We start from the raw sequence: 12715 nt of genomic DNA, 5'->3' as shown, positions 1-12715 counted from the left end.
AGGACTTCTTGGTCATGTGATGTTATCAAGTATTTTCCCTTTCAAAGCAAAAGAGCCCTTTTCCACAATTAAACAGTAAAACACAAAATTATATAACTGCCTTTTGATAAAATTGAGATAAAATAGTTGTTGCCATGAGGCAACACCATGCAGTAAAGGGCTAAGTAATTACAGTATATTATGTATCATCTCACAACTTCTTGGTGTATCAAAAAATACTTGATATATTAAAGAAAGCATGTTATAATACCTTAGTGTTTAGCGTATGTAATTTCAGTCTACACTGTATAAGTTGAATAAAATATATAAATATAAATGTTAGTATGACAAGTGTATGGCATATTAGTCTGAATGGTAGCGTACTGGATTTTTTTTCTCAGCACTTGGCTGAGAACGAGAAAGCGAGAGAGAGAGAGTGGGAGGGAGAGCGAGATGGGGAAACAGACAAGGGAAAGTGCAAATGTCAGCGTTTTGTGTAGGATGTCTTGTTTGAGTTTCTGAAGGTTTGAGGGGGGCTGGAGAGGGGTGTTTGTTTATTGAAAGCACATGGTGCATGTTTGGGTTTCTAAAGGTGAACATGCAATTCCAGAACTGCTCTGAGTGAAGAAGGTGGGCACTGAAGTGGATGTTGATGCTCTAAGTTAAATTAAGTTAATATATCCTTTACAGAGAACACGCTCCTTTTGTAAAATGGTAAAATGAATTTGTTGCCATAGGGCAACTATATGTGAATATAGTAGTGATCTGTGTGCATTGAACTTATTGGACTGTAATTGAAATACATAGCACTAGACTACTCTGAGACTATGTTTACAACTTTTGAGAACACACTTTTGAGATAGCTACATATTTTAATGCACAAATAATTTTATATAACATATTTGGATAAAAAAATAAAACAAGGGGGAAATTTTATGTCATGGTTTTATATGTTATGCATGAAAATTTGTGAAAAAATGCCACATGTAGGTGTGTTTACTGTACAGGATGTGTTAACTTATTTACACAAAACATCACCTGACAGGGGGTGTTCAAACCTCTATGCACGATTGTAAGGACAGTTTGTATAATAATATAAAGTTTTCTTACTGCTCACATATATAGTCTTGCATCTGTGAGGAATCTACTTTCTCTCCCGTTCCACTTCAGGCCTTCACATTAATTCTCTTTTTTGAGTTTAATTTCGTTCTGTTGTGTTGGCCCAGCTGCTGAAATGCTTTGCGGTTGCTCACATGTCTCACTTTAGAGCTTCACCGTTTCTTTTTAGATTAAAAGGATCCCAAGGAGAAAAGATTAAAGCCTGATAAACCAGTTCCTATGCTGAGAGATGCTGGATGCACCTCCAGTTCCTCTGTGGTTCTACAGGGAGGGAAACAGTGCTATTTGATTAGAATCATTATTTGCGTAGACATAAACACTTCAGTCTGAGCAGTCCATGTTTATAGATAACAGTGTGCCAAACAGGTCTATTAAACAAGTCTATTTAAGGTAAGTGAATGACAATTTAGTAGTCAAGAAGTGCATTTGTTTGTTTGTTTGTTTGTTTGTTTGTTTGTTTGTTTTCTGACAAGATACTCATTAAACTAAAATCATCTGATGATTCTGAAAATTGCGAAGTTTAATGCTGTGATTTGAACACATGTTAATCATTAAGCATCTGAAGCTCCTTAACCCCTTACATGCCCAGGGCCCACCGGCAGGCCCAAAGTTTTATTACACAGGTCTATAACTTAAGAATAGCTCAACCAGTTTGCATTGAAGTGCCTGTTGTTACCAAGTAATAAGCCTTAGTATGTAATAAGCCTGGGATTTTTAGAGATTTTAGAGGCACTGATTTTTCAAAGTTTCAGGATAATTAAATGATTAAGATAACAAATGAAGTCATTGAGAGTTCTAGAGAAACTTGACGAGTCAGAATTTTCCCAGTGGTGGTGATAGGAAGCAGATGTCTGAAGTGCTTAATGGCCCCAAAAGCTCCGTTATAGAAAGTTGTTACATGAAATGATTATGAATAGACTGCTTGATGGTTGACACATCGTTTTATGATAGTTTTGAGAAGGCTTGGCCTAAAACATATACACCAATCAGCCACTTCATTAAGCATAACTCGTTGTTTCTACACTCACTGTCCATTTTGTCAGCTCCACTTATAATACAGGAGCTCTTTGTAGTTCTACAGTTACAGACTGTAGTCCATCTGTTTCTCTGCTTACTTTGTTAGCCCCCTTTTACCCTGTTCTTCAGTGGTCAGAACCCCCATGGACCCTCACAGAGCAGGTACTATTTGGGTGGTGGATCATTCTCAGCACTGCAGTGACATTGATGTGGTGGTGGTGTGTTAGTCTGTGTTGTGCTGGTCTGAGTGGATCAGACACAGCAGTGCTGCTGGAGTTTTTAAACACCTCAGTGTCACTGCTGGACTGAGAATAGTCCACCAACCAAAAATATCCTGCCAACAGAGTCCTGTGGTCAGCGTCCTGTGACCACTGATGAAGGACTAGAGGATAACCAACACAAACTGTGCAGCAGCAGATGAGCTTTCACCTCTGACTTTACATCTATAGGGTGGACTGTCAAGGTCTGAGTGTCTGTGGTCAGTGTCTGATAATGTGGACAGTGAGTGGACACAGTATTTAAAAACTCCAGCAGCACTGCTGTGTCTGATCCACTCAGACCAGCACAACACACAGTAACACACCACCACCACATCAGTGTTACTGCAGTGCTGAGAATGATCCACCACTCAAATAGTACTGCTCTGTGGTGGTCCTGTGCGGGTCCTGACCAATGAAGAACAGGGTAACACAGTATGCAGAGAAACAGATGGACCACATCTGTAATTGTATTACAAAGCACTCTTATGTGGTCAGTGGAGCTGATAAAATGGACAGAATGTATATAAATACATGCAGACTGTTGTAATTCCCCTTTAATTCAGCAGACCCTTTGATTTTCCATCCAGTGGTGCCAACTGAACCTCCGACCTCAATCAGATAATGTGTTGTTTTATCGGTCATATCATGGTCACTGATAGGGCTGATCCTAATTAATGCGATTCTCAAGGACAAGCATGCCAATCATTTACAGACTGCACCAGATCAGCTATACGTTACAGATTACAGAGTGCAGCAAGTTTGCTGCATTAGCTTTACTATATACAGTATCACCATTTACAGGATGTAGCAAAGCAGCCATAGTTCTTAGACTGAGAACGACAGAAACCGCTAAAGCCCTTTGAACACCTAAAATAAAAACAGATCAAGGGTCCATTGAGCCATGCAAAACAAAACAATGAAAATCCATAAACTTTATGAGCCGGTTTCCCAAATGGGATAATACCTGGTCATTGACATTAATGGATACGATCCAATCAAAATGCTGTACCATCCGGCTTAATCACTGTCTGGGAAAGGCCAGACTAAAGGGCATAATACGACTAAAAGAAATATCAGCATGCATTTAAATATTCTAAAGACTGTTTCTAACAGTTCTGACCTTTGTTTAGTAATTATTTTAGCAATAAATACATCGATCTTAAAGGATTTTTCCAAACAGTGGTGGTGATAGGAACCAGACTTCTGAAGAGCTTTAAAGCCCATAAAAGCTCCCTCACAGAAAGTTATTACGCTGATGTCTGATGTTTTATGACAGTTCTGAAGTCAGATTGTTTCCTGAAACATATTTTTTTTTACAATACACTCATGGTGGAGGGCTACCTGTAGGGTTTTGTATAGTAAATAAAATGGCTGTATTTGTGTTGTAGACAGTGTGACCCCTGGTTCCCATCACCACCACTGTAAAGAAATCTGAGTCTGTAAGTTTCTCTACAATGAATCATTTCACACCAAACCACTCTGAATGACTCTGTTTATCATGTCAGCGACCAAATTATGCAAAGTTAAAAAAAAATGGTGATATTCCCCTTCAAGAGCTAAGTATATCTATATGTAATCCTCCTGGCTGAACGCATTTATAAAAAGTGGTGCTATGCAGAAGATGAATTTTGTACATAAATATTAACTGCCATTCTTTCCTGGATAAACAGAAGGTATAATACATGTAAATGTAAAATGCATTAAGCTCAATTATGCTATTTGAACTTTTCTCCCAGTGCAAATGGTGTTTTTAAATTATGTACACAGAGATACAAAGTTTTGCCACTTTTTTCCTTCTTCATACATATATATAATAAAATGAAAACGAAGCTTTTATGTTTGTATTTTTCTCAGTATGTTGAATTCAGCAAAATAAATAGAATATATATATATATATATATATATATATATATATATATATATATATATATATATATAGCTTCGTTTTCATTTTTTCCAATGTATTAAATTCAGATGAACTCCAATAAACAGTAATTGTGCATTAAATTGTACAGAAGTGTGCTCTCTTCTTATTTACACTTAGAAAGTCAACAAAACGTGCCCTTTGACTGGGGGTGTTCAAACTTTTGCATACAAATGTATTTTTATGTATTATGTTATTGTACTCTTTTACTGTTTTGTGTCTCTACTGTATTTTACTTGTTTATTTATTTATATTTTTGTATTTGAAACTTTGTCAGTTAAACTTGGGTCCAAGAATTATTATAACCTATAATCTCATTGAAGCATAGACCTCTGACCCATAAGGTTACCCAGCACTGTATAGTTCAGCTTCCCTAATCAGATTTACACAAATGCTGAAACAAAGCTTTCTGTGTCTGGAACGCAGTCAGATAGCACTGCAGTGCTGACAGGAGGTAAAGTCAAGGTTAAACGCTCTGATTTACTGATTAGAGCAGCAGTCAGAAGTCAGTTTAAAGACTTACACAATCTAAAGATACTTGACTTCCATTTGATTTGATTCAGATTATTTTAGTCTTAAAAGATTTTAAAGTACATAAAAATATACGGAGCCCTGCTGGTGACATCCTGTATAAATAAAAAATTATGTGTGGCCACAACTTAGTAAGGTATGGAAACGAGATAATTAAGTCACGGCCATGTCTTAGTAAGGTGTGGAAATGAGATAATTAAGTCGTGGCTACGACTTAGTAAGGTGTGGAAACGAGATAATTAAGTCGTGGCTACGACTTAGTAAGGTGTGTAAATGAAATAATTAGGTTGTGACCATGACTTAGTAAGGCATGGGAATGAGATAATTAAATCGTTCCATCACTTAGTATGGTGTGGGGATGAGATCCTAATGTGTGGCCACAACTGGAAATGAGATGATGGAAATGAGATGATTAAGCCTTGACCACAGCCTAGTAAGGCATGATCTCATTCCCACGCCTTACTAAGTCATGACCACAACTTAATTATATTTTTTCCATGCCTTACTAATTCACGGCTACGCATTAGGATCTTGTTCCCACACATTAATATGGCGTGGCCGCGCATTTATTTTATTTATACGGGATGGAAAGTGGGCAGCGCTGTTGCCTCACAGCAAGAAGGGTCTGGGTTCAATTCCCCAGTCGGGCAACCAGCGTCCTTTCTGTGCGGAGTTTGCATGATCTCCCCGTGTCTCCCTGTTTCCTCCCACAGTCCAAAGACATGCAGGCGAATTGGAGATGCTTAAAAAATCATTAAAAGCTTCTTCATCATTAAACTGATGTCTGTGAGGCACTAGCTGTGCGACACTCTATTCAGCCACTTAGTCCTGACTATTCTGCTTATTTCAGGCCCAGAACAGTGTCTGTGGCGTTACTGACCCCAGCAGGCTTAGGCCCACCCACTTTAATGACTGGCCCATGATATAGAGTTCCAGTGTTAAAGATATTGGCAGATAATGAGCTCTATATTCGTGATAACATTCCATACAACACTGTTGTCCCTGTTGTGTTTAGTTTTTTGCTCATGGTGTCCAAGACTTTACACTTAACTGCAATGGGTGTGATTTTTTGGGAGCTTCTGAGTGTTTTTGAAAGAACAGATTAAAACACATAAAAACTAAATGAACATTACATTTCTGTTTTCCACACCTCCAAAGTTCAGTCTTAGAAGTTGTTTGCATTTTCTGCTTCTCTCAAACCAAGTAATCCCAAACACATTCAGTGGTGTTGAGGTCTGGACTCAACTTGGGGTGGTCAGTCCATTGATCAGCTTCTTTGTTTGATGTCTGTCTCCTTTGTGGTTCTTCTTGAACAGCTACACATCCTTTCAGACCCATAGCGCTGAGTCGTCTTCTCACAGTGGAAGGATGGACAGAAACACCTGTGGATGTTTTCAGATCTGAAGCAGCTTGATTTTCTCCTCTCTCACAAAAATGAAAGCTTTAAGTGCTGTTTATCTGATGGGGACAGTGTTGGTGGTCTACCAGGTCTTTCTGGTGGTTGTTAGGAGTGACATTGTCTTTGCAGCTTTGAATAATTTTTTGATCTCTGGTTTTGGAAACTCTTGTTTTTCATGTATGTTCTTTCTCCTTTCTTATGCAAGTGGATCATCATATATCTAATCTGCTCAGAAATATCAGAAAACTTTTGTACAGCACTGCAGAGCTGAGTATATTCAGTTCTACATTATCTTATCAGCTCTTTGCAACACAATTTTGAGTTATCTGTATCTGTATCAGTTAAGCAGTTGATGCAGCAAGCCTGTCTCCATGAAAAACACTGATAGACCTTAACCTAGACAAATTACTAAATCAGTAAATTACTGAAAAACGACGGAATGAGCACGTCTTGCTTCTGAATGAGGCTTTTATAATGAGGCCCCCGAGAGTATTTGGACATTTGTGCCATATTTTTATTAGGTTTATTGTGTTAGAAAAATATGGCTAAGTTAATGTCAATGTTAAACAGACAATTCAAAGACTGCACACTGTTAGAAATTAAGGTTCTGTGCAGGTACATTTTTTGTTCATCAAGGTATAAACCATGTAGATGTTCCCTCAAAGGTACAACAGTGGTTTTATTGTCCAAATGTGAAACCTAAATTAGTTTTTCCAGGTGAAAAATTCATATTTGTACCTTTTTTCTAACTTAATGTTTTAAAATAGAATAAAATAAAAGCCTGGAGACGAGACGGTGTGTGTGGAGTCAGTACAACTTAGAAAATATAATTTCAGTGGATTATGGTACAGTTATTTTCCCTGACTAAAGGTACTAAGACTTCTGCAGGGTTCTATCCAAAATGTCCTAGTACAATTCATGATCAGTTCATGATCCCATCAAAGAAAACAAGCTCACTGACACCACTGTTAGAAAAACAGTCCCAGACTTTGACTCTTCTACCCCTGTGGAAAAGAGTCAACCATCAGTTTGATGTTGTGATAAAAATGTTTTTTTCTATTTAGTTCAACATTTGAAGTACCATAAAGAACTGTAAAGTCCACTTATGGTTAAATGTGTTAATTGTCCAAATATTTTTGGGTCCTGTGAATATAGTGTATCAAACTCTTAAAAACAAAGGTTTCTTAATGTTTGTAAACTTGGACATATGGTTCTAGTTATTTATTAATTTGTATAGAACCTTCAAAAGTGGTTCTTCTGAGCCATTGCAAAATCAGACCCACATGAATTAACATTAACATACTGTCCTTTAAGACTTATTAATGACATGTTTATCTTTTTTGTTTGGCTCTTAAATATCTTTTTGTTTTAAACAACATCAAAAAATTAGCCAAAAATACCCAAGAGAAACGAAGCTGCTGGTGTTCTCAGAGCACTGGACTGACCACTCCAGCGTTTACATGTACTCAATAAGCCGTTAACTGCAGAAAATCAGATGTTGTCAGCAATCCAATCAACATGTTTACATGCAGTTGAAAAATCAGATCATTTGAAAAGTCTGGGTCTACATGAGTCAGACGGTGATCAGATTTCTGCTTTGCAACTGGCCAATAAACTAGACGTAACCATAAACTCAAACTTCACGTCACGGCTTTTTTTAAAAAACGTTGTGCCACTTTACCTGAAAATATGACCATCCATCATCTCGAAGATGAAGAATAGTTCAATCCTTCATTTCATCAAGCATGTATTTGGTTTCAGCTTCTCGCTTATTTCTGGTACCGCCGTTTGTTTTCGCACATGCGCAGACTGAGAAATCTGAAAGAAATCAGAGTAAGAGTTTACATGCACTGAGAAATCTGATTACTGAGCTAAAATCCAGCTCTCTCTATCGGATTTCTAGGCCTTGCTCCAATCTAAGAAATCTAATTGTGCTGTTTACATGACTATTTGAATAATCAGATAACTGCAGAAATCTGATTATGATTGGATTATTGAGTGCATGTAAAGGCACTCATTGAATGTGTTTGGATTACTTGGATTGCAAAAAGGTTGCAAATGCAACCAACTTCTAAGACTGAATTTTGGAGGTGTGAAAAAATATCCCTGTAGATTTCTTTGAGAAAGTGAGTCTCCTGAAAAGAACGGAAGCTGTCACAAAGGTAAAGCGTGGACACATTAAGTACAGAAAAATGAATATTATATTTAGTTGTTGAGGCTTCTGTGTGATTTTTGTTTGGGGGGCGCCTTTGGTGCAATGTAACTGCTGCGATCTGGAGAAGTGAATAAAATCTAAAATAAATAGGCTTAAAAATGCAGTGTTTCTCCTGTGTTTTACGGTTCCATTACTGGTCTATTATTCTCAGCCATACGGTTAATGCTCAGTCCTCTTTGCCCTATTCTGCACAGTGTCAGTAAGCACTTGGCAAAAGGTAATAGTCTAAGGTTCCCTCAACCAAGAAGTGTCCTTGATCGATAAGATCTTTGATAATTTCTTCAAGCAGCAATTGTCAGAATTCCCATATCAAATGCACTTTAATGTAGGTTAGCGTCTGATGATGAGTCTAATCTCATTAGTATTTGATATCAAGAGTGGTGTGTTGAAAAATGATAGCGTTGAGGTTTTAGTCACAGCAGCAGAAAGTGCAAGAGTGTCCAGAACTGTGTCTGGTTTGGTCTGGGTGCGGTGTAATAAATTAATTACAACAAACCAATTACACCAGGTGCCGAGTCACAACGATTGCGTGCGATGGAAAAAACATGTTTATGAATGGACTTGGTAACTCTGGCAAAAAGGAGGACAGGTGGACATTTTCTTTCAGTTTTTTAAAAAACCTGTAGGAATTTTTTCCAAGCCTATAAAGTTCAGTCTTAGAAGTTGGTTCCATTTACTGCTTCTCATGATGCAAGTAATCCCAAACACATTCAGTGATGTTGAGACCTGGAATGGTTCTTCTTTTTGAGTCATGTGGACTCCTGACCAACACACCTGTATGAGCTTGATTAACATCCCATTCCAAACCTGTGGGTGTTAATATGGAGTTGGCTCCCCTGTTGTGGCTACAACAGCCCCCACTTTTCTGGGAAGATTTTCCACAAGATTTTGGATTCTGAGGAAATTTGTGCCCATTCAGTCAAAAGAGCATTTGTGAAGTCAGGCACTGATGTTGGATGAGAAGGCCTGGCTCACAATCAACATTCCACTTAGTCCCAAAGGTGTTCAGTGGGGTTGAGGTCAGGCCACTGAAGTTCCTCCACATCAAACTCATCAAACCATGTGTTTATGGAGCTCACTTTGTGCACAGGGGCTCAGTCATACTGGAACAGGAAAGGGTCTTCCCCAAACTGTTCCCACAAAGTTGGAGGCATTTCAATGTCTAAAATGTCTTTGTATGCTGTGGTGTTAACATCACCCTTCACCGGAATTTAGGGTTCTCAAACCCTGAAAAACAGCTCCAGACCATTATCCCTCCTCCACCAAACTTTACTGTTGGCTCTATGCAACCTGGCAAACACCAAACCCACATTTGTCCATCAGACTGCCAGACAGTAAAGCTTGATTCATCCCTTCAGAGAAAACACTTCCACTGCAGCAGAATTCAGTGGCGGCCTGCTTTTCACCACTCAAGTTTCATGAAACTACCAATGCACAGCTCTTCTGCTAATGTTGCTTACAGAAGCAGGTTGGAACTCTGTAGTGAGTGATGCAGCAAAGGATAAGCAATTTCTATGTGCTATGTGCTTCAGCACTCAGCATCTCTACTCTCTGAGTTTACATGGTCTACTGCTTCATGGCTTGGCTGTTGTTGCTTCTAGACACTTCAATTTCACAATAGTAGCACTTACAGTTGTCTGGGGCAGATCTAGCAGCGCACAATTTCACAAACTGACCTGTGGCAGAAGTGACATCCTATAACTTTGTCACGTTTAAAATCACTGACCTCTTCAGTTACTCATTCTACTGCCAGTGGTTGTTTATTATTGTTTACCTGGCTGTGTGCTTGATTTTATACTCCTGCTAGCACTCGGTGTGGCTGACACACCTGAGGAATTAGGAGGGCAATACAGTGTAGCTTATGTTCATGTTAATGTTCTAAAAACTGTTAATTTGAACATAACATGCCACCATCATTTTGCAGGAGTATTAGTATTGAATTGGTAATATATTAGGAGCTGATTTAATGACTTCTAAACTTAGTTTGGTCACAAATTGTGTAAGTAGTACTGAGAATAAAGTGGCTAAATTTAGGCCTAAAACCAGCATTTAATATGTCGTTTGTCATGTTATGCTGTAATCTGTAGTACAGCATTGCATCCATCAGCCACACTGGTATCCTTTTCATTTACATGCTCTCACTATAGTATCCAGCATGCATTATGCAAATACATCATACATTTTTGGAAAGCCCCCTCTCCCCCCCCCACTGTGATAAGAAATCCTGACTGCTAGCATGGCCACTGATGTAGCGGTTAATAAATATAGAGGTTATATTTAGCTTCCTAGTGGAAATGTTAGCTGAATTTATTTGGCTTTAGCAAGTAAATATACCTCTAATATCCACCAAAGATACTCAAAAGTTCCTCCCACCTTCAAGATACATCATCAGAAGGGGGTTTCCATGGTCTTTAAACTGGAAAATCCCATTCTAGAGACTGTTATGGCACCACGGTGGGTGAGTGTAGGTGAGTAAGCATGTTTACATCAGATGACGCAATAGTTTTGGCCTGACTGAAGAGATTGAAGTATCTTTTGCCCATACAGCTTCCCAGCATTCTTAGCGGTTTTGCTGGTTTTGCTTAATTAGGCCTAACTCTTTAAAAGTTTTCATCATTCTCTTCACATAGTGATTTTATTTTTGTGTTCTAGCATATTCTCATGCTAATCGTCAAGTTTGGATGCATTTTACATGTTTTGCATGTTATTCTCAACGTGTTCACCGTACATGTTATTCTCACCGACAATGTTTTGTGTGAAGGTTAAGGCAATAAGTTGGCACAGGGGTCAGCAAGCCAAATGTTAAGACGAGCCATTTTGTCTTTTCAACAAAAATCAAACCATCTTGGGAGCCACAACATTTTATCCCACAATATTTTATTTTATTTATCTTGGCTGCGAATATGTCTCAGTATGTGCTAATGTACTAAGATAAAAAAATATAAACGAAAATGCAGACTGACTTTGCTCTGCTTGAAGCTTTAACTCAGCTACAGCAGCTTTTCTCGCATCTCCGGCAGGAAACTTTTCCACAAAAAGTAGAATAGTTTTTGTAAAATGTCTCTCAATGTTCGATTTTTTACAAAGTCAGTTTCTCGTTCTCCAGCTTCTTGTTCTAATTTTCCCATTACATCTTAAATGCATTCTGGCACCATTTAAGATGGAACTAGAAAATTCGAATAAGAAGTTGACTTCAGCTTCGCGACAGTGTTTCTTGTTGCACATTAAATGTATCAGGAAACCAGCTGGAGTGATTATAAATGTAAATAAGTCCATTTATCTCCAAATGATCGATGTTGGTCTTAAATCTTTCTCTTTGCCTTTTTGTTAGCTACTATCTAAGCGAGATTGTTGCTACGCTGCCATGGTGACCAGCAGTCTGCGCGCCGATCTTTAGGGTTAAAGTTTGATGACTTAGCAGATATACATTAATTCCAGCGTTTAAGACTATTTATTGTTTAAACTGTGTTGAACGATCAGCAGAGCTATATTTTACTGCAAAGGAGGATTATTTTATTTTTGCCTACAAATCTAATTCTGCTGTGGAGCCACAACAGCGCAGTAAAAGAGCCGCATGTTGCCGACCCCTGAGTTAGAACAGTTTTACTGAGTAAGGTGACGTTTGGGGTAGCTAAGTTTATTAAAGTTAACCTAACAGCTCGACTGAAACTGTTTACAATTATTGGGCCATTTGGGTTTACACTGCTTGCTGCAGTAATTAGCATCACTGAAAATTACATAGTAACAATAACTCATCTAAATATGCAGTTATTTAAGCTTAAACCTGTTAAGCAACTTTGCTTGACTTTTTGAGGCATTAAGTTTGCATGATTTTTTAAAGTAAAGTCAACTAGTTTACAATATAGAATGAAGTATTAAGCAGCAGAAAGAGAAGGAGAGAGTAAAATTATTAACACACAGACAGTGTATCCAGCCAGAAGAGACATTTTTTTCTGGCTGTGAGTATCACGCCGAGTTTCAGTCTTGAGTTTCGGTGTTGGACTATTACTTTCATATTTACCCAAATACACAAACAAACATAGATGCCCAAGTCTCGGTTGAGTGGGATCGAGGAAGAGGGCCTTAGGGAGGGATAGGGAGTTCCTCTGAACAGGGGATATGTTTTTTTGCACCCGTTTCCATGTTTCTGATAAATAACGTCGAGTCGTGTCCTCCCCCGAGTTAATCATCAGTGGACTGTATTAGGTTTTGTCCTTCGTGATTGGCACTGCGGACATCAGGCCAGATAAGAAGCAGTTCATCGTCGATGT

This window comes from Colossoma macropomum, unplaced genomic scaffold, assembly GCF_904425465.1.
Source record: "Colossoma macropomum unplaced genomic scaffold, Colossoma_macropomum, whole genome shotgun sequence".
Taxonomy (NCBI): domain Eukaryota; kingdom Metazoa; phylum Chordata; class Actinopteri; order Characiformes; family Serrasalmidae; genus Colossoma; species Colossoma macropomum.
The sequence above is the reverse complement of the archived record's forward strand: the minus strand, read 5'-3'. Positions refer to the sequence as shown.